This window comes from Atta colombica, unplaced genomic scaffold (genome assembly GCF_001594045.1).
Source record: "Atta colombica isolate Treedump-2 unplaced genomic scaffold, Acol1.0 scaffold252, whole genome shotgun sequence".
Taxonomy (NCBI): Eukaryota; Metazoa; Arthropoda; class Insecta; order Hymenoptera; family Formicidae; genus Atta; species Atta colombica.
In genome coordinates, this window is record NW_017259351.1 from 378,685 (window position 1) to 404,305 (window position 25,621).

General features: G+C 30.3%; 1 protein-coding gene across 4 annotated transcripts in view; it reads right to left on the bottom strand.

Moving 5' to 3' along the window:
• Nucleotides 1-25,621, bottom strand: part of LOC108688991 (cuticle protein 19-like) — a 122,645-nt gene that overhangs the window by 6,402 nt on the left and 90,622 nt on the right. Inside the window, exon 1 of one of the 4 annotated variants that reach the window (XM_018195565.1) lies at nt 12,016-12,073. The exons of 2 other annotated variants lie outside the window; for them this stretch is intronic. The gene's annotated coding sequence lies outside the window, so the exon portion shown is untranslated. Of the gene's footprint in view, nt 1-11,839; nt 12,079-25,621 lie in introns of those variants that run through there. One more of the 4 variants, XR_001931820.1, reaches the window with a different exon arrangement.

A 25,621-nucleotide genomic window follows, 5' to 3' on the forward strand; every position in this document is an offset into this window, starting at 1 on the left:
TATGACAAAATAATTATAGAATGAAAATTAAAATATTACAATTTTTTTAAATAACAAATTATTTGAATAAAATTTTTTTAGGAATTTTTAGGAATTTTATTTTAATTTCTTGCGTATATGTGTTGTTTACAGTATGTAAAATTGTACTGACAGTCCTACACGAGCATTCCACTTTGCAAGAGTCGACGCGAGTTCCAAATGGCGTTTCACGATGACTCGCGATGTCATAAAACCGATTACGTATTAATAGACAGCACATCTTCGCGTAGCGTACATTGAAAAATGATCCAAGAGATCGCATTAAATCGCTTCCTTCCTCTCAGCTGGCGAATGGCTTCCTTCTTCCTGTGAAATACGTACTACAATCGTGAGCTTTCCTCAACATCGATACCTAATGTGTTGAGAGGATCTATTTTTATTTATGAATATTTGAACTTTTATTAATAAATCATGTAAACCTGTTCTCAAAGTATGCCAATAATTATTTAGAAGACACAAAGTGCGTTAATAATATTCATATTTACGAAGAATCCATATTTGCACATGATGCGATATAATTAAATTGAATTACGTAATGTACGCCTACCTGCAAATGATCATCAATACTGTAATTATATACTGTTACTATATACTGTTTGTATAAAGTTATTATTACGCATTTTAATTACATTCTTATCAATTTTTGAAGTTTGTTATCTCACATATAAAATGAATTATATAAATATTATATTCAATACCATTAATAATTTGCGAAAAAGTTGCACGTTACTAAAAGTTATACTAATATTATTAAATTTATTTTGTTAACTAAATATAACAACGCTGCGTGTATTGTATTTGCCTGCTTTTGTGCTGCAATATTTTTTGAAAGAGTAAATATTGATTGCGCATAAGAGTATTACGTTAGTTTTCTGCTTCGAATATTCAAAAGATTTATTGGGGTTGCATTGCCATATTTTTTTGTGCAATATTTTTCTTATATAAGTCAACTTATTAATTAATTATTTATAAACGAGAATCATTTTTTATTTCTTTCTGAATTATCTTATCATTCTGAAATCAATATTGGCGATGCGCTTCTTTTCGAGATTATCCGGCTTGATCAAAAAACAAGAGTTCCATAAAAGACGCGGCTACTCGAATAAAAAGCAATTCTTAAGCGCAATTCTCCATTCACATAAGATTTTATTGCTGCGTTTATCTGTTGCGTCTGAAATATAATAGCGACAAAATGAATAGTGAATGAAATAAGATGCACAATGGCGATTTGTTGAAAAGTTAAATTTTTTTTTACTATAATGTAATAATTTTCGATGATTAGTCTTCTAGTTAATTTATCTGTCTAGTTTATGAATTATCAAGAAAAGAGTTAAGAGACAAAGCTTGCGTGCTTTGTAACAATTCGCATTTTATATTTAAAAAGCGACACTGACGTTAAGCTCAAACAGCTGACACAGAATTTTTTTCTTTACTGCAGTTTAAAACGCGAGATACACGGCTTTCACGAAAGAGAGCCAACCGGAAGTTAGCTGGCGCTCGATGGAAATGTCTCTCCGCCTTCTTTGTCGTGACGTAAGAAATGTCGGGTTGATATATCCGTGAAAAATTCTCTTTACCTTCTCTCATCGTTGCGCACGATACACGAAATGCGATATTCATATTAAGTTCATGCATAACTGGTTTTTGCTTTAATTCTGCGGCAGGCCGCCCGATTAGCGCTGATGATTAGCATATTCGCTAAAGTGTAGTGGATCATACGGTATCACGTATACATGCGAAAATATCCATGCGATTCGTCTATTTGGAATAACAAGCGGCGCTATGTAACTATAATATGATAAATCTGGTGCAACAACTGAACGTAAATGCGACCATGCGATTAACAAGCTACCGTTTATACAATATAACGCACGGATTAATAATATAAGTATTACTATAATATATTATTATCGTAAATGCTCATTACCCGCGACATATAATTTGATCGGTGGGATTTATGGCGGCGTCCAATAAGGTAGGATAGACATTAACGATCGACCTCGCCACATTTGATAACCCGATTAATGGACTACGGCTATGATAATGAACGTGAAGGGAAATACAGCCGCCAGTGCTCGCCATACGCACCGCTAATTGGATTTTCTTTGTGAAGAAATTCTGCGGATGTACGTACTAAAGAGCTCCACTATTAGCCCGGTTCAATATCCCTTTGAAATGACACAAACGGCTGTTTCGATGATGAGAACGACGACGAGTGTGCGATCGCGATTCCGCTATTCTTTAGCGAATATAAATTTGTTCAATTATGAACGCGCATACATAGGCATGGTCTCGTATCTCTCCACATCAAACGATTAAATATATCGTTATCGCATCGTGCTAGCTCTCTGCATATTTCTCCATACTATTGCTGTCTGAAGTAGAAACACTTCAAAGCATAGCAAGTCGAATGAGATGTTATGTATGCATATAACAATAATCAACTAAACCAGAACCGTGAAACAATGACATGATATCGTCATGGAGAACGTCCCGCTGCTGTGCATCTTAACCAGAAAGCATTAAATTGTTTTTTATCTCCATCTTGAAAATTGAAGAAGATTACATCGCAAGTACATTAGATGTCATTCCCAAGTAATTTATTACCTACGAATAATAAATTGAATATGCCACTCGTTATATCTTCGTGCAATCAAGTTTTCAATTACGAAAATAATATGACAGAAGTAATAAATAAATTGAAGTTCAAACTCATTAACGTGAGAATTGAGCAATTGATGGTGTGCGAGCATTGTAGCTAGCCGACATGTCAGCATAAATAATTTAGCACATACTACAATTTGCGATTTCAGGTATAACCAGTATAACATTTGTAAACGTCGCGTCGCCAGTTGTATTATGCTTTCGTTCCGCACGTGATATGCGTCAGAAGGTGAATGAGACTCGATTAAACTAATTGGCGTTTCCATCGCGCATATTGAGAGATGTACTTTGCCATTTATGAGCAATCAATTTAATGGGATATCTAATTATTGTAATGCAACCCTTAACTGTACTGGGATATTTATGATAATTACATTCATCAAATAGACACTTCTCTGCAGGTAATATCTCTAACACTTCAAATTAATCAGGGAATCTGTGAAAAGTATAATAAATGATATCCGATATGCTTAAGACGTTTTTAGCGTTTTTTTTTTTTTATTTTATTCGAGCGCTTATATATGTCCAACTTTTGATATGGTCTTATTGTTAACCTTTGCGATTTTTACAAGAACCTAATTACTTTAACGTTTTGGTATAAATTTGAATTTTATTGGGTTAACATTTATCGATTACATAATTATATGTTATTAAATTATTTTTTTATATTATTTTTTTATAGTTGAAAAGACTTAATAAGTATATGAAAAGAACGGTTTGGTTAAACTATCTAAAAATTTAGTTTGATACAGATTTGAAATAATTTTGTTGCACCATCAAAAATAATTATGTCGAATGATAACAACATGTAGAATAATAACGTTGCTGCAAAAACTTTAACATTCTAGCAACCAGTTTGAATGTCCTACATAATTATTTTGAAGCTTCAAACAAAATTATTTTCAAATCTGTGTGCATCTAGTTAAATGTTTAGATCTAGTTAAATTTTGCTTCAGCAAAACTATTCTTCTTGTCTATGAAACATTTTTATTCTTAAAATATTCAATGCATATATTGTATGAATAAATTATTAATTTATTTTTTAATATCTATAACACTGTGCTCGTTTCTTAACTTGCAAGATATATTTTATTAATGCTACATTTTCACTTTAAAATTTAGAAATGTCATTGATCTCGTTCTTGTAGCACGTGCGTGACTCTTTTTCTCCTTTTCACCATATCAGTTAAAGATTAATTATAATTCTAATTGCCGTACAATTTGTCCGTGATAACTTTCTTTGAATTTCGCGTGTTGTTTCAATCCATTCATTAAATCGTGTATCGCACGAAATCCCCTCGTCAAAATTCTGCGAATCGAAACAGTTTGGCGAGCAAAGTATCGCGCGCTATATGAAAAGATCAATCGTATATATAGTCCGAGTTGTAAAAGCTGCGATGTGTGAAGTTTCGTATCCCCAGATCGTAAATCAAGAAGCTCGATCCCGACGCAGGTATGATTTCAGGAAGTGATAAGGGGCTTCCGGAGCTGAGAGAAAGAAGACCTTCCTTACAGAGGGAAACCTGTTCAGAAGGAAACCTGAGTCTCCCACATTCGCGGATTCGTTTAATCGCGAAGCGCTCGGTTGCAGTTCCGACAACCCATGCACGAAGGATCTGACCTAGATCGGCTGAATCTACTGCAATTTACACTTGACGCGTTTGCTGACAGGAAAGGTGGTCAGTAGACGACTCTTTTATCGGTAGGCTATACCGCGCTGTCGGTTCTTGAGGATTCATTCCTCAAACATGAGCGACGTTTCCGTTATACACATTGCAAATGCTCTGAGACAAATAAATTAGAGATTTATATTGTTGTACAAAAAAGAAATAATAAGTTAATGAACTAATAAATAAATACAAATGATATATCATATTATAATGAGACACCATTATCAAAGTTAATAAATTACAATGTTAAATGGAAAAAACGATTTTGCTGAAATGTCTAAAAATTTAACTAGATAAAACTCAGATCTGAAAATAATTTTGTTGGGCTATCAAAATAATTATATAGGACGCTGAAACTGATTGTTAGAATGTCAAAACTTTTTACAGTATCATTCATCAAGCTTAAGTATCCTACATATTTATTTGGTGTCTAATAAAATTATTTTCAGACTACATCTATTTAAACTTTTAGATAATTTAACAAAAATTTATTTTTTATAGTTCTAAATAGATTGAGACAATCTTAATTATTAGTTAACCAAAAAATATAAAACTTTAATTTTAATATAATTTAAATTTAAAGTTCTATTTATTTTAACAAATTTATTTATTTATTTATCGAGGAAAGAGAAAGAGAAAAATTATTAATAAAGATAATTGAAGGGTACATATTCAATTATTTTAAATATTCAATAATTTTAATACGATTCCACGGTAATAATAACGACTAATGGAAAATATAAAAAATTAAAATATTCTTTAAGTTCACCGAAATCAAACAAAAGACGAGACGAGTAAAAATTCTTGAATAAAAAACGATAAGTAAACGTGATGAGTTCGTAAAAATGTATTTACGTGGATTACGTGAATTCCAACAAGAAGCGAAGTTTTTACTCTCGGGTGCAAACGGCGAGGTCGCGCTGGACGAGATCACGAGTCGGAAGCAGCTCGCTTTCCAGCGCTTATTGCGCCCCAGTCGTCAGAAGCTCAATTAAAATTCCCACGGAAATTTCTCATTCGCTCGGGATACTTATCCCGACGGGCGACCGTAGCCCGACGTTGTACGACATGCTAACGTCGCGGAATTTCCCCGGGCTATTTTTCTCCCAGTGCAATTTCAACGGCGTATTGTACGTATCACTCGGAAACGGGCACGTGGGTTAACGGCTAACGATAAGGCTAACGTAATTCTGTCCGCCCTTTGCGCGAGATATCGCGGTCGCAGTCGGGGTGGTTTAGAGCTCTGCTTCGTCTAGAAGCACCGTGCCGAGTGTTCGGCGATTAATCTCGGGTACAGAATGCCCAGCGACTATGAAGCTTTTAATTTTTACGTTTTGTCACGTACCGCCCGTTGAGAGCGCGCCCGAATTAATTTCCCGACCGCGAGTACTGCTTTACAAATTACTAAGATGTACACAATCACTGAATAATTCTTCTCTTATCTTATTTCTGCGGAGATGAAACTATATACACTTATTGATACTGCTATTTTCTTCTGCTATCTTCTATATTGAATGTTACAAATTCATCAAATTTATATTTATTTGAATAAATAACTGACAATTGTTAATAAAAATACGTAATTAAAAGATTACATAAAGAAACGTTAAGTTTTTTATAAAACAATAAAGATTTTATTTTAGTAACACTTAAAGAAAGCTTTGGATTGGTAATTGAGTGTGGAATCGTTAGATATACTTATCGTTAATGATAATTTTTTTAGGTATCATTTTTACGCTCGATCAAATGTTAATAGCCCTAAACGGTAACAAAAACACGGACAGAGAGGAGAATTTTCAACAAGTTCGCGATACAAAAGCGATGAGATCTTAACGAGCATCCCCGCGTAGTTAATCAATCTTCATTCCGGTACTTAATTACTCACAAACTTCCTCACATGGCGCGCGAAAAGGCGTATCGAGTGTTGTTTCTATTACGGTAACAAAGCTCTTAAATAATTGACAATTAAGATAACACTCGCATCGCCATAGATGATCTCGCTGAAATGTTATTAAATACGCAAAACGTATCAAACGTATTAAACGGATCAAAACGTTGATCATCTCTCTGATTTATGGCTTTTTTATTGCACGTTTATAAAAACCAGCAAATGATATAAATCTCAGGTAAAAGAATTTTATTCTTAACAATTTATCTTTTATTTATTATCGTATTCAAATTATCTTATTCAAATATTGATATATTAATCAATATTGACTTATGTAAATCTTTAATACAATCTGCCCTCTATTTGTCTCATTTTTTTATCTCATTTATGAATTTTCTCATCAATTTGAAACTAATATTTTTCTTAATTAAAACATGAATTGAAGAAAGATTTCCTTTATTGGGATATTAGATAGTATAATTTCCTTTCCATATATATTCCAATGCAATATATATTCCAAACACTTTTTTTTATTAAACGATACAAATATTCAAATAAAACAAATTCTCTTTATATATATAGGGTATTAAAAAACCATTCAGCACTATCTGTTTGGGAGAATTACAGATCCAATAAAGTGATCTCCCTAATAATAATGCTCATTCAATCTTAATCAACTGATTGATGCCAACTCTAATTCCCGATAAAATTTTTCATTATGGAACGTGCAATGTATAGAAATTAAATCAGAATATTCAGAATGTGATTTGTAAACACTGAGATGAATCTTCACGTCGCATTCGACATGTAGAAGCGAATAAGTCAGTTATGATATTAACATACAAAATTGTTTATATCTTAAAATCAACTTAAAATGAATTTTTGACCTATATTCACTAAGGCTTTTTTACCCAATATGATGTGTCCACCATATAAATACGGAATAATTTTTTTTGTACAACTTGGAAAATAATAGGACGATATATTTTATCATATAGATTTCATATATAAGTTTATTAACGCGATAGCTACGTGTTCCTGCGAATAATTAATACATCGACATGCTGTCAACGATCCTTCACGGGTTGGTAGTGCTGCTACGTAAATCAAAGTTCGAGACTCTAATACACTTGCACTTGTCATGCTTGCTTGCTCAAGCACAACACCTTCGCTCTGTGTAAAGCGGCATTTGTCGCGATCTTAAGACCTGTTGATCGAGCGAAATCAAGTTTCTCGTCCCGAACAATGTTCTACATGTGCTTAAGCGATACGCAACTAATGTTCTTCAATGAACTTGACCGTGCAACTAATCTTTCTAAAGCAGCCTTTCAGCTCTTGATTAGTCATCTCTAAAGATATGTGTGAGAAAAATGTCTAGTTGGATTAATTGGAATTCTGATTGAAAATGGACAAATCAGAATTTTCTGATTAAATTTATTACAATTCTAATTGAAATAACTAAAATTCTAATTAATATAATCAAAATCTTCTGGTCCATTTTTAACCTGACATTTTATTCAATACGTTACGTTAAACCTTTTATTATTTTATTTCCCGATTTTATTGTTAGTGAGTGATGTCATATCTGCATCGCTTGTTTTATATTGATGAGCATATGCAAAAAATATTTTATTCAAAATATTTTGTTTATATATGTATTTTGTACAGATTCAAAGCTTGTATATGCAACAAGTCATTGATTTCAAACGCGCTGAACATTCATACAATGTTATATCGATTAACTCATAGAAATGTAGCCGACGTTTTATGCATTTCGTGCTATTAATCGCAGTTGTTCCGTTTCACAGTTACTTATCGATTATAACAAGTAGCACGTATACATTCTATATATGTTTGAAAATAACTAACTGTACGAGTGCGACACATATAAATATTTAAAAAACATCTATCTTCGGAAAAATATTGTACATTCACATTCTGGAAAGATTATTTCTTTGTTTCATTAAGTAATGAATTAATATTTTATGAAGAAAAAAAATTTATTTAATTACGAAATACATCAACAGAAATATAGAATTTATTTATTTATTACATTTATTATATTTTTTTCTTGCAGGCTTTGAGTCTTAATTAATTCATAAAAATCCCATTATTGAAATTTATAAATTATTAATATATATATATTAATATTTTATAAATATATGTACATATATAGTATGTTATCTGTATGAAGATCCTGAAATCTTTATCAATAAATTTATCAATAAATTGTGCTATTTCGTGCGAAATAGCACGAAATTATGGGAATGTACCTACTTGCGTCAATAATCAGTTTCTCATTAATGGCAAAATCAAGCCACAATTACTCCAGCCATGATTAGTGCGCGAGAAAGATAAATAGCTTCGTAAACACGTCGCGACAGCCTGTGCTAGCACTGCTCTATCCATGGTTATTAATGATTGAGATTAGAATTTTATATGACTTGATGTGTCATGCGTAATTTCCCTTTCATGCGTTCCAACACGGTAATACGCATGTTTCTAATATATATCAGCGCATTTATCGTCCTTATCGCCTCGTGCGGCGCGAAAAATTGTATTACACGTGCTGCGAACTGTCGCACCGTGACAACGTTGTCTCGCGAGATTATCAACGAAAATTTATTCGGTCAATGAGCGTGTGATCAATTACACTTTTAATCTCGTTACTCGTAATGAACGGCTAAGTCATTCGTTGTATTAATGTGGACATTCGTCGAAGTAATATAAATAATTATACATATAACACAGGCATACAAGCGTTATATGTATAAATTATATGGCTAATACATATTTGATGCCATTGTAAATAGAATTAAAGTCGCAAACTATATGCTCTTATGAGTTGACAATCGAGAGAAGCAGTGTAATTTCTCTTAAAATGTGAAGATTTAATTTTACAAAATTGACATACCTATAATTGTTTTATTAATACAACATTTTATTTTTACTGAATAATTTGTCAAAATTATTGGTTAGATCGATATTCATGAGATTGTTCTTATTTTAAGACCATCTTAAAATTTATCTTGAGATGCTAATACAGCTCTATAATTACAATAGTTTATGACTTTGATGGTTAAATATAAGAATCGACTATATAAATATCTCAGAGTTACAGATATCCAACAATAATCTTTCAAAGTATAAGAACGAAAAATTGCTTTTATTTCTCCTTTATCGTATTATTCAAAGTTGCGATTCTTTAGAAAAATTTTTATTTATATATTAGGAATAGACCCATTTAAAAAATTGATATTATATGATAATACATAAGCGTATAATGCCAATCTTCGAGCATTTAACATAATCGATTTTTCTCATCAATGAGATAACCGCGTATGTCTCTGACTTCAGCACTTAAGGCAATAATAGCCCGCAGCACTTTGCGAAGTGAAGGATCAAAGCCTTTGTAATTCTATACGACGCTACATGAAAGCAATCCTACTTGAACGTGTTCCTTGAGAGATCCCGCGCGTGCCACATACCCGCAAGCGGTCAAGTCGAGAACCCCAGAAGAGAGTTCGTCTATTCAACGTGTACCAATGCAAAAGGAATTTGCGATTAACCGCCCGCATAGATGAGTTTGTACGGGGGTTAGTAATTGTTAAGCTTTAGTGACGATATCATTTGTGATCGTGAACAATACTATGTTTAAAGATAATGTGTTGGCGTATATATTACATAAAATATATTTACATAAAATAGTATGTAAATACGTGATATCAATATAATGGTGCTTAAGGCTGCTATGATGAGCCAATAAAGCAAATTCATTACACGTTTACTTGTCAAAATTTATTAATCCTCCAACTAAAACTGAAAATAGTATCTAAATTTTAAAGCACTTGTAATGCAAAATGCAAATAAACTTTTGCTTTCGACAATTAATAGAAAAAGTTCAAAATTTGTTTTACCTATAATTTAAAATATAATATCGATCATCAGATATCTAAAATTTTTGGTTCGGGTACAAATGATTATTGCTGTAATCGAAGGTTAAGAATGTTGCCATGATTGAAAGAAAGAAAGAAAGAGAAATAGGAAAGCTGTATACTAGAATTAATCAAATTAATTAATATAATTTACACATTATTTTTTAATATATACTTACATTAAATTTTAATCTAAAGCCACGGGTTTGATTGTTTTATTTCAGTTTCAACATTACAGATAAGGTAACCCATTATTTTCTTTTATCTTCTAGTATATTTTTAAAATGTGTCAAAATAAGTTTAGTAAAAGTCTAAATTAATAATCTAGTTTTATCATAAAATGCACACGGTTCAAGATCAATTTTTAACCATATATATTTTTGAATTAATTTGTTTTGTCTTGTCTAATTTGTTTTGTCTAAAACGCGACTTTCATGTTCATTATGATCAACTTGATGATAAAAAAACGAAAGATAGCAACATAAGTCGGAAGGCAAAAATCGCGGTTTAGTTAGTTCGCTTCGCATATTATGTTCTCAAGATCGCCGTCGTTAAAGGAAATGATGTGAATTTCGCTGACTGAATGAGATGGAAGAAAACAAAACACAAAACGAGTGGATTTCCATTTCATGTGCTTACACCTTGTTTGCTTTTAATTAAAGCTGTTTCTGTCGCTGAGAATTCTTTATCATGTCGTCGCATATTCGTCATACGCGATGAAATCACGACGTGAAGAAACAAATAGGGAGCTCGTAAAAATTGCGGGGAATAGTCGCCACAATTAATTCAACTTCCGTGGAATCGGCTTCACGCGCGTTTAACTTGTACAAGCAATATTTTCTTTTTAATCGTTTTATATGACAGAATTCTTCGTTAATAAAGCAAACGATCCCTCGAACGTTACGATTGTAATTATTGTAATAGATCGCAACGGCAATATTACATTATACGCGGCGAATTATTCCGATGTGGTTTTAAACGAGCTTCGATAAAGTTGTCGCTAGTTCATCCCTCTCGTGCTCTCGAAAAATTATACGTTCCTTTGTCTGATTTAACGGGCAGAAGATACATTAATCGAGAAAGATATTTTCTTTATTCATGTAGTTAATTAATTGAATGAAATTCAAATCATCATAATAAATTCGAAGATGAACGGCTTTGCAAAATCCATGAATACGTAGGTAGGAGATAATATACATGAATTGCATTTGCAGCATCATTTTGTGATATGCTGTGCAACTTGTAGTTGCTGGAATCCTCGTTTGCGTTTTAACGCATCCCAGTGAGAAATGTCTCATCGAATTGACATCAAATACGATGATGTCGATATTAATTCGACATCTAATTGACGGTCCTTTCTCACTAGTGTATTGCTTAACAAAAGTTCCTACATAAATAGAAGGAATCCAAAAAACGAATTCGAATTTTTGTAATCGAATAATTTGAATCGATTACTTCTAATTTTATTTTTAATCTTAAAAATTTTAATTACGGATATTTACGACAAATGTATGGTGTCGCTTACAATAATGTTAACAGCAAATATGTAGGTACATTGAAAATTGACCACAAATTATAAGTATTTATTTAGTTTAAATATTACATATTAAATTATATTTCACACTTCTCAAGATTTTCCGTTATTCACATTCAATTACTTTTCCTTGTAGTTCTTCTTCATAAATATTATTTTCCTTCAATTACTCTCATATATATTTTTATTCGTTCTCGAGCTTGTAAGTTTCAGTAGTTGTTTCTTATTCCACTGATTTTCAAATTGTTCTTTTCTCTCACGTTTTCTTTAGTCTATTATTCTTACATTTTTCTTCAGATGATCTTCTTCTTGTGCTAATTCCCCTTCCTCTGTCTTCCTCTTCTTTATCTATGATAAAAATAGTTACATTCATATTTTCTTTATTTAAAGAAAATTTTCTTTTTTTTAAAGAAAATTAAATGAGATCAGTATTAATGTTTTATTTGGAATATGTAATTATTCTCTATTTGAAATCCCATTAGAATTTTAGAATTTATTCATTTATTACAATAAAGATTATTTGTTACATAATATCATAATGCGATAAATGTACGAAAAAATTTACTGAATTTTAATAAATATTTTTTTGAATAGTCTTATTGGAATATTTACTAAATGTATTTATTAGATACAAGAACCATTAGTTTAGTATTTGATTCGACTATTATTTTTTTCATTTATCTAAATATTTATTTACCATAAGTGAATATTCTAGAACTATTCAAAGAAATGTTAATTAAAATTTAATAAATTTTTTCTCAGTGTATAAAACTAATCCAAATATGGAATGAAATAACTGAAATTACAACAATATTACCATAATTAATTAACAAAATAATTAATAGAATGCTTGTTATTGAAACGTAGTCAAGTCGTAAATTGGAACAAGTGAGTTATGTCTGCGACGATGTGCACTAAATGTTATCGCACGCAGTTAAGATCCTCACTATTGTGTTGTAATGCAACTCGATGTTCAACGAGAACAAGCGTAAGCACTATCTAAAGCAGATGGAGATCTGTATCCTCTTATGCAGTGCGGCATGATATATTATGTAGAATCCACTTGTGGTTTTCCCCTTTGATTAAATCTCTGATTGCTGGCGATTTAGCTGAAGCTGCGTAATGACGAGCAGATAATCAATCCCATCACCCAAGTGGAGCAGGAGTTAAGTAATTTGCGAAAATAACGCCGACGGTAAGCGAAGCGCGCCCATCGAATGGCGGTTGGCTAGGTGTCTGATTAAACTTTCGCTACTATCCAGCCTATTCAAAGCGTCTTGATTAAATCCAGGTAAGAACCTCACTTTCAGGCCTACGAGAGCGATTTTCTTGACGTGCCAAGGGAACAAATCTCGAAGGGAACAAATCTGCGTACTCGAATCCCAGAATCCGAATCTGCAGTGAATTTCGCATCCCTGTCTGAGTTACGTAATCTGCGTATTGCGGAAAATTACGCGTCAAGCCACGTTATGGCTTTTAAGGTAAACAGGTACTAAACTCCGAAATACAGCGGTAAGCCATGCAAAACAGCACATAAAATACATTTGTTATATAAACAATGCATGCATGAAATTGTGTTATGCTTCGATACTTACACTCGGAACAGTAAAAATGAAATAAATGATAGCAAGATGTATATACTATACGTACAAATATAAATAAATATATACTTATATTTATTTATATTTGTACGTATACAACTTAATATAGTCATAATAAAAACATTATAAAATACAAATTTTGATATAAAAAAAAATTATATTTATTATTGAATTATTTAAAATTTTTTGCAAGTTTATAATTTAAGTTTATAATACAATACTTATAATACTACTGTTGTACTACATATAGCAAATATAACGTTCGATTTAATGAAGCATTGCTAACTGTATTTCAAATAGATCCACTCAGCAGTAACTCAAATATTTAAGTGACCTAGATTAGATAAAAAAAAAGCAATCAAACCATAATGAAAAGTTCCTTCGTATTACAGATTTTGGATAAAACCAATTGTTTCTGATAAATACAATGGTATTTAATTTAATTAATTAAAAGCTTTTAGTACGAATAATTATTTTAAATATAAAAGCCATACACAATCGTTATGGCTGCGTTATTCAATAAAAAAAGTACATGAATAATATTATATGTCAAAAAGTCGAAAAGCCAATATGTCCAATTTATCCGCGGGCGTAAGTTTTCCTAAAATAAATTGACAGCATAGCACTAAAATCGTCAGCACATCGCACAAAATTCGTACACTGTATGTGCCTATATTATATTAGTTAGAAACAAAAATATATATATGATAAATAACCTATTATGTATGTTGTGTGAATCATTGTAAAATTATTTAAACGTATACATTTAATTTATAGATGGCGTATCTCTATTACTAACCTATAATTATAATTTTATGTATTTTTTTAATTAAAACTAAATATGCACAAACTAAAATATGGGGCCGTATTCTCGGAATATATCGCATACAAAAATGCTATAATACATGTATTATACAATAGATTTTCCTAGTATTTTTGTATGTGATATTTTTCGAGAATAAAGCCCTTGATGTTATAATTCGTTACTATTTGTGTCATACAGCAGAGAGCTAAATGTGCTACTTCCGACGCCTGTCAAAATGCGAATAATGTTTTGAAGTTTGAAACTTGTTATGAATGCAGCACAGATCTGTGTAATCCTTTCGCTAAAAATGCACTATCACAATAATAACCTGGGAGAATTTGTTATTATGAAACGAAACACGTTATTATGAAACAAATTCAATGATTTATTTTTATAATTATTTTGCTCTTTATAAGATCATTATATCATAATATTTTCAAAAAACTGTTAACATTGTTATTAAAATACATATTCCTGTTTTTATAGCTATTACCTAAGTTCTAGATGATTACACATACATAGTAAAAATGTATTGAAACTCAACTTCAACTATTATAATGCAAATGTTAATGCAAAGCATATATATTCACATATATTCAAAACTTTATATCTTTTATGAAAATAATAAAAATTATAATTAAACCCTCTAAATTTTCTATCTTATATCTATTTCAATTTTATTCTTTCTTAAGCATAAAATCTTTTTTATCTCATAATCCGGAGCTCGTAGTCCTCATTTATAATATTATTTGATTTTTCTCCCATTGGTGTTTCTTAATCCAAGAAAATAAAATCTATGCCAACTCGTATTTACGAAATTCAATTTTGCACCATGGTATGAAAAATAAATACCGAGTTGCACAATCAACGTTGTTAATCGCTTAATTACCAGCAAGCGAGGGCGATCCGTTGATCCGATATTGGAAACGCGTAATATTTCGCGAAATAAAAAGTGGATTACGCAATTGTATCGTTAAATATTTAATTGTGCCAGTCGAAGTATTATAACGCGAAAACGAAAAATTATTTAATTTGCAATTGTAACAATTTGAAATAGAACTACGACAAACGTAATCTAGCCTGCGATAAGCGATCTGAAATTCGATATTTAATTAAACTTGAGGTAAGGCTTATTGAATTCGTAATACAATACGAAGTGAAGTGAAAGATAGACTTATTGGCAAGCAGCCATCAATGTATTGCTACTTCATACATATAACTTATTGTTAACATTTGTAGTCTGGATGTTGCATTGTCAATTACTTTGTATTTTGTTTTTTTTTGTTTTATTATACTTATATATTGAAAAAAAATGTAGTGTTTTTCACATGATCATACTTTAATTTAAAAGATTAAAAGATAAACAGAATCAAATATATTATAATTCAAATATATTATAATTCTAAATTATTTAGTGAAATATAAAAAAACAATGATCTTTTAATTATATTTATGTTATATATTGAACATATTATTAAGCATATTGTATTTTTAATTTTTTATTATTTCCATGACATATTGTAGATTTGATTAAAAGAAAACTAGAGTTATTTATTCATTTGTATTCACTCTTCTGGTTCTGACATCTTTTTAGCTTCCGGAAGTGCGCGTGGAAGTTTAATTACGGTTCTTCGAATCTCATCATATGCTAACCGTCTCTTTTCGCGGTCCGTAGAGCGTGACTCTGCGCAAAGTACGAAATTCGATTTAAAGTTGAACACGATAGACGGACGAGGTAGCGGCGAACGAAAGTATTCGCGGTGGGGCCTCTGTTCTCCGTAATATCCCAACGGATTTTTAGACGGCGTAGCCATAAAAGGTTTTGATGTCTCGATCAATCACCTCATCCGACTGATATTGGACGAACCGCGGTAAGCGCCAGCATCAATCTTTGATTATCCATCCTTTAACGCTCATGCTCGATCTCCTCATTGTTTTTATTCGTCCGCAAGGACGATGAATTTGCCATTATATTATATTTATGTCATATAACGTCTTTGAACCTTAACATACGGAATTCTTCTAAATAGAAAAAGATTAAATGATATCGGATTAGATTTTTTTCGGGATTTTTGTATAAATGACCACCTATAGATTCTATTGCATATACATCTTCAGCCTTAATTTTATAATAATTATTACTCTAATTAATTATATACATATGTGTATATTATAAAAAATTGTAACGAAGGGATATAATTATCTAATATCCATCCTTCCTTCTAAGTATTATGTTAAAAAATTTTTTATGAATAAAACGCAATATATATTTCATGTCTTCGTATTTCATGTCTAGCGATAATGAGAATAAGACAATGTGACATGTATTTTGAACATGGGGCATTAGCATGGGATCTTTATTGCAATCTTTACGGGTTTTTGACGCTGTAAACGTCTTTATGACAATCCTTGTTATTATAAGCGAATACATATTCGGAATTAACCTGGTAATCCCCGGTTTCGTTGTCATCCTTATCCCTCCAAATGGGTTTCGCTTCGTATCCATGGCGATGTCGGAACAGAAGAGCCTTATCGGCTGCAGCAAACATTAATGCAGCTGCCTGAATCACGCTTGAACTCGAAAATATTTCACAAGCCGTGGCATTAAGATAACGAGAACAACGATTTACATATTACATCGCGATATTAAATGAAACGTGTCATGCCTGCTTATTACGAAAACGACACTTATTACCGATTGCGAGGAATTTGCATAATGCGAGTTAGAGTATACCTTCGATACTAATTTCATATATTTTTCTATGAGATAACGATTGTATGGTGATTACTTTGTTGCAATTATATATTCTACATAATAACTTCTATTTTCAGAAATTAAAATATATCATATTTTTGTTTTCTTAACATTCGTCTTTATATCCATTTTTAATATTTAAAAATAAATCAAAGGTTTCTTTAATATTTATTATAATCGTGATGATAAATTCAAAGAAAATTAAATAATAAATGTAACAATAATCATACATTATGCTGAATTCTGTAATTGAAGATGTAGAATAACACATGCATATGCAAGTTAGACGATATTTTCTTTCCTATCAACTGTTATTTTTTGATAATTTGCAATCGCTGCATAAATGCATCTATAATTTCGGAATAAATCTTTTTGCAATATTCCTAGAAATATATTTGAAATATATTAAATTGCGTTGCATTTAACTTAAAAACACGGATTAGATTACAAAAATCTGGTTCTTTCATCATACATAAACATGGTATAAATTTTGAAGCTCTTATTCTCATTAAACAAATAAATAAAAACTGTATAAATTTTACTAATATTTTTGAGTTTTGTAAAATTTATTTTATATCCGTGAACGTTTCATTTTTTAATATATTTTTCTCTTACTTTTACATTAATATAATTGTGATGAATATTATACATTTTCACACTAAATATTTTTGTTGTGTAATTCACATTACCTACGTATTTATTTCTCGAATATTTTATTCATCATATCAGTTCTTCGGTCATTCCAATATAGCCAATGCTATCGATGGCTTTACCGGCTCATATGTTGCGCAAATAAAAACTTCGATGACACAACTATTGTTATTACGAGTATCATTTGGAGAGTCGCGTAACATTATTTACTCCGACGCATAAAGAAACGCGAGCTCACTGTATATATAGAAAAAAGCAACGCGTTATCATATTTCAGTGGAACCTGAGCGCTGCTTTTTTGAATTTGATATACACTGCGGTAGCGGGACGCGTGTCAAATTGCTTCCACTTCGTCGTGACATGAAATTTTAGCGAGGCCTTTTCCCTAACGTCAGACGCTGCGCATACTGCGATAAAGCCGCTTTCACGGTGATCCGGTTCCTCACCGGCAAAATTTTACATGGAGCGTCAAACTCATGATGCCCATCAAAATACGCCACATTATGCCGTTCTCATTCGCGAATAGAAGAAGTGTACCAAAAAGTCCTCTTCCCGCGCTTTATCGTTTCTTCCCGTGTCAACGTGAATTTCTTTCGAATTCTTGTAATACTGGCGGATCTTCTGAAGGAATTTTTCGTGCTTTATTCCGATCGATGTATGAAGTGAATCCACGTGATAAAAATTAAAAAAAACTATTAATGGAATCATTAATGGAACTCGTCTGCTTGAACTATTGTTGGATAAAGACTGATATAATATTTATGTGACTCATGAAATATTTATGTAATATTATAATACAGACTAATCTTTGTTATTATTGATATTAAATTATTATTTAAGTCAAAGTATTTTTAAAATGGTCTTATCAAACTGCGAGTTTGAAGCACAATCAAATCGTTACTGAGAGTATAATAGTAATATCATCACTATTTTCGGTTTTATATAATCAAATTACAATCTTTTAAATCTCGATTGTTATTTCAATATTATTTCAATATGTTGCATCAATTTTAAAATGTTCAAACGAACTAAAGTTTATAATTAAATTATAATTAAATTAAAATGCTAAAAAGATACATGCCCATTCCTCATTCAAATTGTGATTCCAAATCAAATCTATGATAAAATTGTTTTCATAACACTGCTAAGAACTCTGCTAGAAAAATTAAATAATTTTGTTATTGAAAAGTGACCGACAATTGTTAACTTCTATAATTTTCTTATATTTTATCTCCGGTTTTGTAACAATTTTGCTGATGCCCTACTTTGTGTATATTTTGTGTATTCTATACACAAATGTGCAATTAAATTAAATTCAATTAGCTTAAAAGTAAAAATTTATGTATTTTTTTACTTTTACTTCATAAAACCTTATTTATAAATAAAATTTATAAACAAAATTTTATCTCAATTATTAAATATAATTTTATCTTTTTGCAGTTATTAAAATAATGGTCTTTTTATCTTTTTAGGTACATCTATTTTCTACTTATTATAATAAAGAATATTTTTTGCAAAAACCTTGATTCAATAAATTCAAGAAACGCCTTTAATTTATTCTAAATATATCGAAAATTTGTCACATACTTCAAATTGTCGGCGACAACCAACCATGCGAGGTATCTCTAAGAATTCCAGCGATCGATTAACGAACTTCGACCGATACCAGACTCTTTAGGTTCGTTAACTTAGACAAAACTCACCGGACGGCGTTCCGATCCTCTGTTACAGCTAAAGTTCGTAACTACATGTGCGTAGATTGCAGCAGCGTCGTAAATAACGACGTTGTTGTTGAAGCACGTACTCGCGAAACAAAAGATTGGCTGACATAAGGCGAATAAAAATAGAAAAAATTGAATACAAGCTTTTTTTATAGTTTCTAGTACTTAATAAAAAGCGACTATGAAACGGGCTTTACATATTTTCTTGTTTTTAAAAGAAAGTAAATTCTATTCTTCAAATAAACATTAAATATTACACATGATCATATGCATCAAAATTGATTTCTAATGCAAAGAACAGAATATTGAAAGCTAAGTTATTTTATGGAACGTTATATATTTTGTATTAAACGAGTCAGTTAGCATTTATTTTGATAACGTATAACACGCCGCTGCAACTTGCATATCCATTGTATTATCATTTGCGCGGCAAATAGTACTCGAACAAGCAGGTATAGTATGCGCAAACCGTTTCGCATACCATCTCTCGAAATGTGATAATTCTTTATGAATAATTAATGATTATCATATCAATACGATCAGGTAACTTTTATGATTTGTAAGTGTTGCACTAACTCCTTATCGAAGGCAATATAATATCTCTCGAAATTTGTCTTCAAATAAAACTGAACCAAAGTGATAAAGAATAAAAATTATAATTTATTGTTTTATGATTTTATCGAATAATAAATATCGAATAATAAATATCGAATAATAAATATTCTTTCTTTAAAAAACGTTTCTCGCGTTTTATACTAACTATTATAATAATATATGTAAATGAGTGATTGATTAATTTGTTCACTATTTTATATTGAATAGTTGAGTGGAGAGATACAAAATAATAAAAAAGAATAGGAAAATATCGAATTGAGTAATACAGGTTATGGAAAATTTGTTACTTAATATTGATAATGTTGATAATTTTGTCTATTAAAATAAAAAAATTAAGTAGTTATTCAGTATTGGTTATTTTAAAATATTTTTTTTATTTATTTATTACTTAATATTTTAAAAGTAAGTGAAATCTAAAGTATAATATTATTTGTCGCAAATATATTTCTAAAAGAAATGTGAAGAAGAGTGGCACGCGTTACAGCTACCTGCTTGTACGAGCCTCAGTAAGGAAATGACTGCGCGATAACTTTGCATAAACGTAACGCGCCGCTCGAATCGCCCGTCCTTTCGCGCTAAAACAATCTCAAAGGCCGCACGCCGATCATCTTATTAGCGAAATATTAACGCATATTTAAAAATAAATTCATTAAATATTTTCAAACATCGAGTCTATTAAATATCGAGAACTACTAAATCAGTTTTAATTCACTTCGTTTAGCGTAGTATCGACAAATTCAACATTTTTTATTTCAAAAAATGTTAAAATAAAACGTAATGTGTAACGATTTGAGACAAGTCGCGAGTTGGCATGTCATATTCATTAAGACGATATCACGTGATTGCATTGAGAAAAATGTTTGGTTAAAAATGGATAAATCAGAAGGTGCTTATTAAATCAATTCAAGAATTCCGATTGTTAACTGGAATTTTAATAGATTTAAATTTTCAAAAAATTTTCTATAATAGAAGATTTTTTAAATCTATTAAAATATTAATATTAAAAAATTTTTTTATTAAATCTATTAAAATTCTAATTGAAATAACCGGAATTCTGATTGATATAATCAGAATTTTCTGGTGTGTCTATTTTCAACCCAACTTTTTTCTCAATGTACATAGCATATTTTACATACTTTTCAGTAAAAATTAAGAATTATTAAATCCTTAGTACACATGATTGGGCCATTCATGTTCTTTTCTTTAAAACACTAAGCGCTAGCTGAATAATAATTTATATCGTTTTCTCTTTTTTAAATACATAACTTTAAAAATATTTTTCTAAAGATGTTAAAGTATACGAAAGAATAATTTTTATATACTTGTAAAAAAATAATGAAAATTAATGGGACACGAATGACTTGTGTACAATAAAGGAAACTCATCGTGTAAAGGTATATGTATTTTTATATAAATATATGTATAAATATATGTATAAATATATGTATAACGCATTTAATCTTGTACAATTTATCCATCTATAAATATAAATTGTAACTTGATTTTACATTAAATTAAAATAAAATAACATAACAAAATCCAGTATTATTTCAATATTTCATCGCAAAACAGAAATCATAGAGCATCAATTTGCATTAATTGAAAACTCATCTAATTCATATTATAATTTCAAAATATCTGATTTTAAAGCATTATTTAGAAATTTAAAAATATTGTTGATGCGTTAGTGATGTGATTAGTTCGGATTTATTAAATTATTTTATTAAATACATATTTAATATGAAGCATTGACAGTTTGTTTCGATATAAAAATTCATAAAATTGTACATCATGTAATATTGACAGTAATATTAATTGCAAAAGATTTATCATGTCGTTTGAATCTCATGTCATTCATTCTGAATATTTCGCATTTTCATTTTATTCGTGACGAATAAATAAAAAAGTATATTACAATAAAAAATTTAGACATTTTAATTGTTTACGTTTCTTGCAATCAGAAAAATATTTCAATTATTATGTTATTATGCTTTGCAATATGTCTTTACATTTAAGTCTACACAATGTAATTTTTCTTACTTTCTTGCTTGCGTTTTAGTATTGTATCACAGCGTTTTTTTCACTGGCAGAACTGATGCACACTCAGTGTACATTAAAGCACTAACTTAAGCTGAATGTAAAAGTGGGATACCTCAATTAATAAAATAATCCAATGTATTTTATCAAATACCACAATAAAATGTATTGTGGATTTCGCGGTTTAATTTGTTTTTATATTTTTATTAAATGTACATCTTTATGTCGATTTGTGTACAACAGCTTTAATGTGCACTGAATATGCACCAGGTCTGCCAATGAAAAACGCTATTAGTATTGCCCTACATAGAATGTAAAATTTCTAATAATGAACCAAAACGCAAGCATTCCAGCAAAAAAAAATGCGTCGTGTGCCATAAGCTTTATTCATCAAAACCGTTAAAGAAATGGCATGAAAAGATCGGCGAGAATTTTGTAAATAAATGGCAAAATAGAACTCCTAACGCATGCCAGCTCGTCAGATAAGTCTCGCCGGGTTACTAATTTGTCACGATGATGTATTATGATGGCGTAATTAGGAGTTGTCGCCCCATGAGTTACAACGGCCTGTGAGCAATTCTTGGCTTACCGCGCAATCCACAACACTCTTGCACATTCCTGAGAATGTGACACAATTGGGCTATTACGGCCATTCATTACGGTGTAATTGTATTCGGCTTAATTTCACGTTGCGTTTTCGCAGTCGGGAACAATAGTGTTCCGCGACGTTAATGCATTGTCGTTACTGCGAATAGTTGCGCTCTTTATTCGTTACGCTTTATAAACGCCAGCCAGAGACGCGATTTATGTGTGATGTTTTTGTAATTTATCGTCACCTTCGCCACGGCCCACAAACGATAAATCTTGCCGCGATGCGTCGAGATTGCGGACTCTCACGACGTTAATCTTCTGCCGCGAAGAACGTCTGACATCGCCAGGCTTTAATTTAAGACTTTTCTTAATTACAAATTGACAAGTCCTTGTGGACTTTAGTGAGAAAATCTCCTTGATGACAATGACAAATAATATTTTTGATACGTGTAAGCTTTGATATGTGTAAGTTTTTAGCGATGCCTTCCTGTCTCCTTAATCTGTATTTAATTTTTTATCTTTCCTTGATATTGATTATAAAATTTAAGATATACATCAGATGATAAAATATTATACATAATACAAACGCTTTTAATTGTCATTGTAATTGCAATTATTTACGCGTAAACATAATTCACGTTTAATGACATACGAATAGATAAAATTTTTTTACATCCTTTGAAAACAGATAAGCCAATTTTTTAATGTTAAATTGTTAAAAATTAAATAAATTAATAAACTAATAATAAACTAATAATGAATAAATGTTGACAAATATATAAAAAAACTTTCTAAAAAAATTTGAAGTAAAATCGAATTAGTATATTAATAATTCTTACATAATATGAAAAAAATAGTAATCTAAGCCAAATATATAAGTTTTAATGTTAACATGACACATATTCACTTTTCTATAAATAGTTTTTATTCGTCATTCTAATTTTATATAAATTGTAATATTCTGTACTTATATTACAAAATACTTTTTATATAGATACTCTTATAATTTATTTTATCTATTTATTATTAATATTCAAATTTCTTTTGTTATTTAGTGTTTAAAAAATGTTAAGATAATATCTTTACAAAAAGTATTTAAAGAAATATAAATGATCGAGATTAGAATTAAAGGAAAAGAAATTATCGAAATGAATTGTCCTTTTTCAGTTGTCTTGATCAAAAATTATATAATAGAAATTAAATAAATCGTTTTGATCCTTAATCATAGTAGGTAGCGACTGGATGTTAAATTGAGCGCTTAATGCCGGACGAATCGGCATTAATATCCGCAGAGTTAACCCGATGCCCGGTAATTAAATCGATTAATTTCCATTTCCGAGTGGCTCGCACAATTTTCGAACACGCCCCGATTAATTCCGGGGCCTCTAACGTTCCTGCGATATTTTATATCCAGCCGCAAATCAATGACCACGGAAGCGAATTCGCGATGCATTTAACGGACACCTGAAGCAATATGAACGTAATTAATTTCGTATTTTTCACTGCAAGTGTATCAGTTCTACATGCGCTAGCGACAGAGTTATCATGTAATATTTTTAAACTTAAATTTTAAACCACACCAAAAGGACGGCTACTATAAGGCATTTTGAAGAAAAGAAGGATATATTCAGCGAAGTCTATCATATGATATATAAAATACGATGAAATAAGAGAAAATTTGAATTTTTAATAATACAGAGATTTAGCTTTTTATTCTAAATATAAAGCGGCACATCTTTCTAATAGGATTGATCAGTTTTCACTATGTCTAATATAGGGAATTGAGTAAGAAAATTAATTTCCGTTCTCCTTCTCTGGCGGAAAATTTCAAATAAAATATGAATATTATGTAATATGATTGTATATTACGTAAAAGGGGTTCGTTTATTGATACCTAGGATTTTCTATTACAATTTCGAATATCGCTCGATTTTTTATTATTCCTAAAGGCTTCCACATTTTAAGTTAAAGATTTATTGGAAGTAATCTCGCTGATAGCAAAATTACAACTACTAAAGTCTTTTTATTAGGTTTCTTATATTATTATAAGTTGATACATTTATTTTTAATATATAGTATACATCTTGTGTAATATTAAAAATAAAATGGAATAAGAAATTGTCAAATCAAATTATTATTGTTGATATTGTGAGATTTATGGATTTGAAATACCTACATTGTATGTGTAATTTCTTACATTTCTGCAATCTATTTATATTTGAGAGAAATAAAGAAAAATATCGGACGACAGCAAAACAGTATTTATCAAGAAAATAAAAAATAACGTAATCTTATATTAAATGTGAAAAAATTAAATTTTGCCGATACCATACTTAATCTTACTCTACTCGATGCAAAATCTTACTCTACTCTCACAATAATTGTATTTCATTTTACTTTATTTCAATATTATTTTTGCTTTGCCTATTTTATTTTAATATCAAATGGATGCATAGGCATCAATCTAGATTGGCTTATCCGTGGAAAATGCAACACAGGTAATCTCATGGGAAGTTATTTCGTGACGCTGCGATGTCAGTCGTCGTTACAAGCAACTAGCGTGAACCCATCAATTTTATTCAGAATTAAGTTGCGCCGTTTCAGTTATAGCTTTTACTTAGAAAGATTGCACGCGAGAGTAAGTCATATGCACGCAGTGAAAAAATCATTTTTAGATATGTATCCTTAGGAAATTATAATATATATTATCTTGCAAAATTTAAGTTTTAATAGGTACATGACGGATCTGTCTTCAGATTTTATGCTAACAGAAATAGAGATGAAAAATTTATATGATATAAAAAATAAATAAAAAATAAAAATATATAAAAAAAAGTGGAAGAGGAACTATAAATTGTTCCTCTTTTTAATTGTATCTCTCACTGAGATTTCAGATTAAATTCAATTATAAAATAAAAAATAAATAATTGCTGATATTGTATGTTTCGACTTATTTATATATGGTAAATACTGCAACGGCAGAATCCATGAAGATTGTCACTTCAATGGCTTCATCAATTTGTTGTTTTCATCAAAATCGTAATATTTATATACGGATATGCAATGTGGTCGATTACGATTACATTATATTAATATTATATAACTTCAATTCATC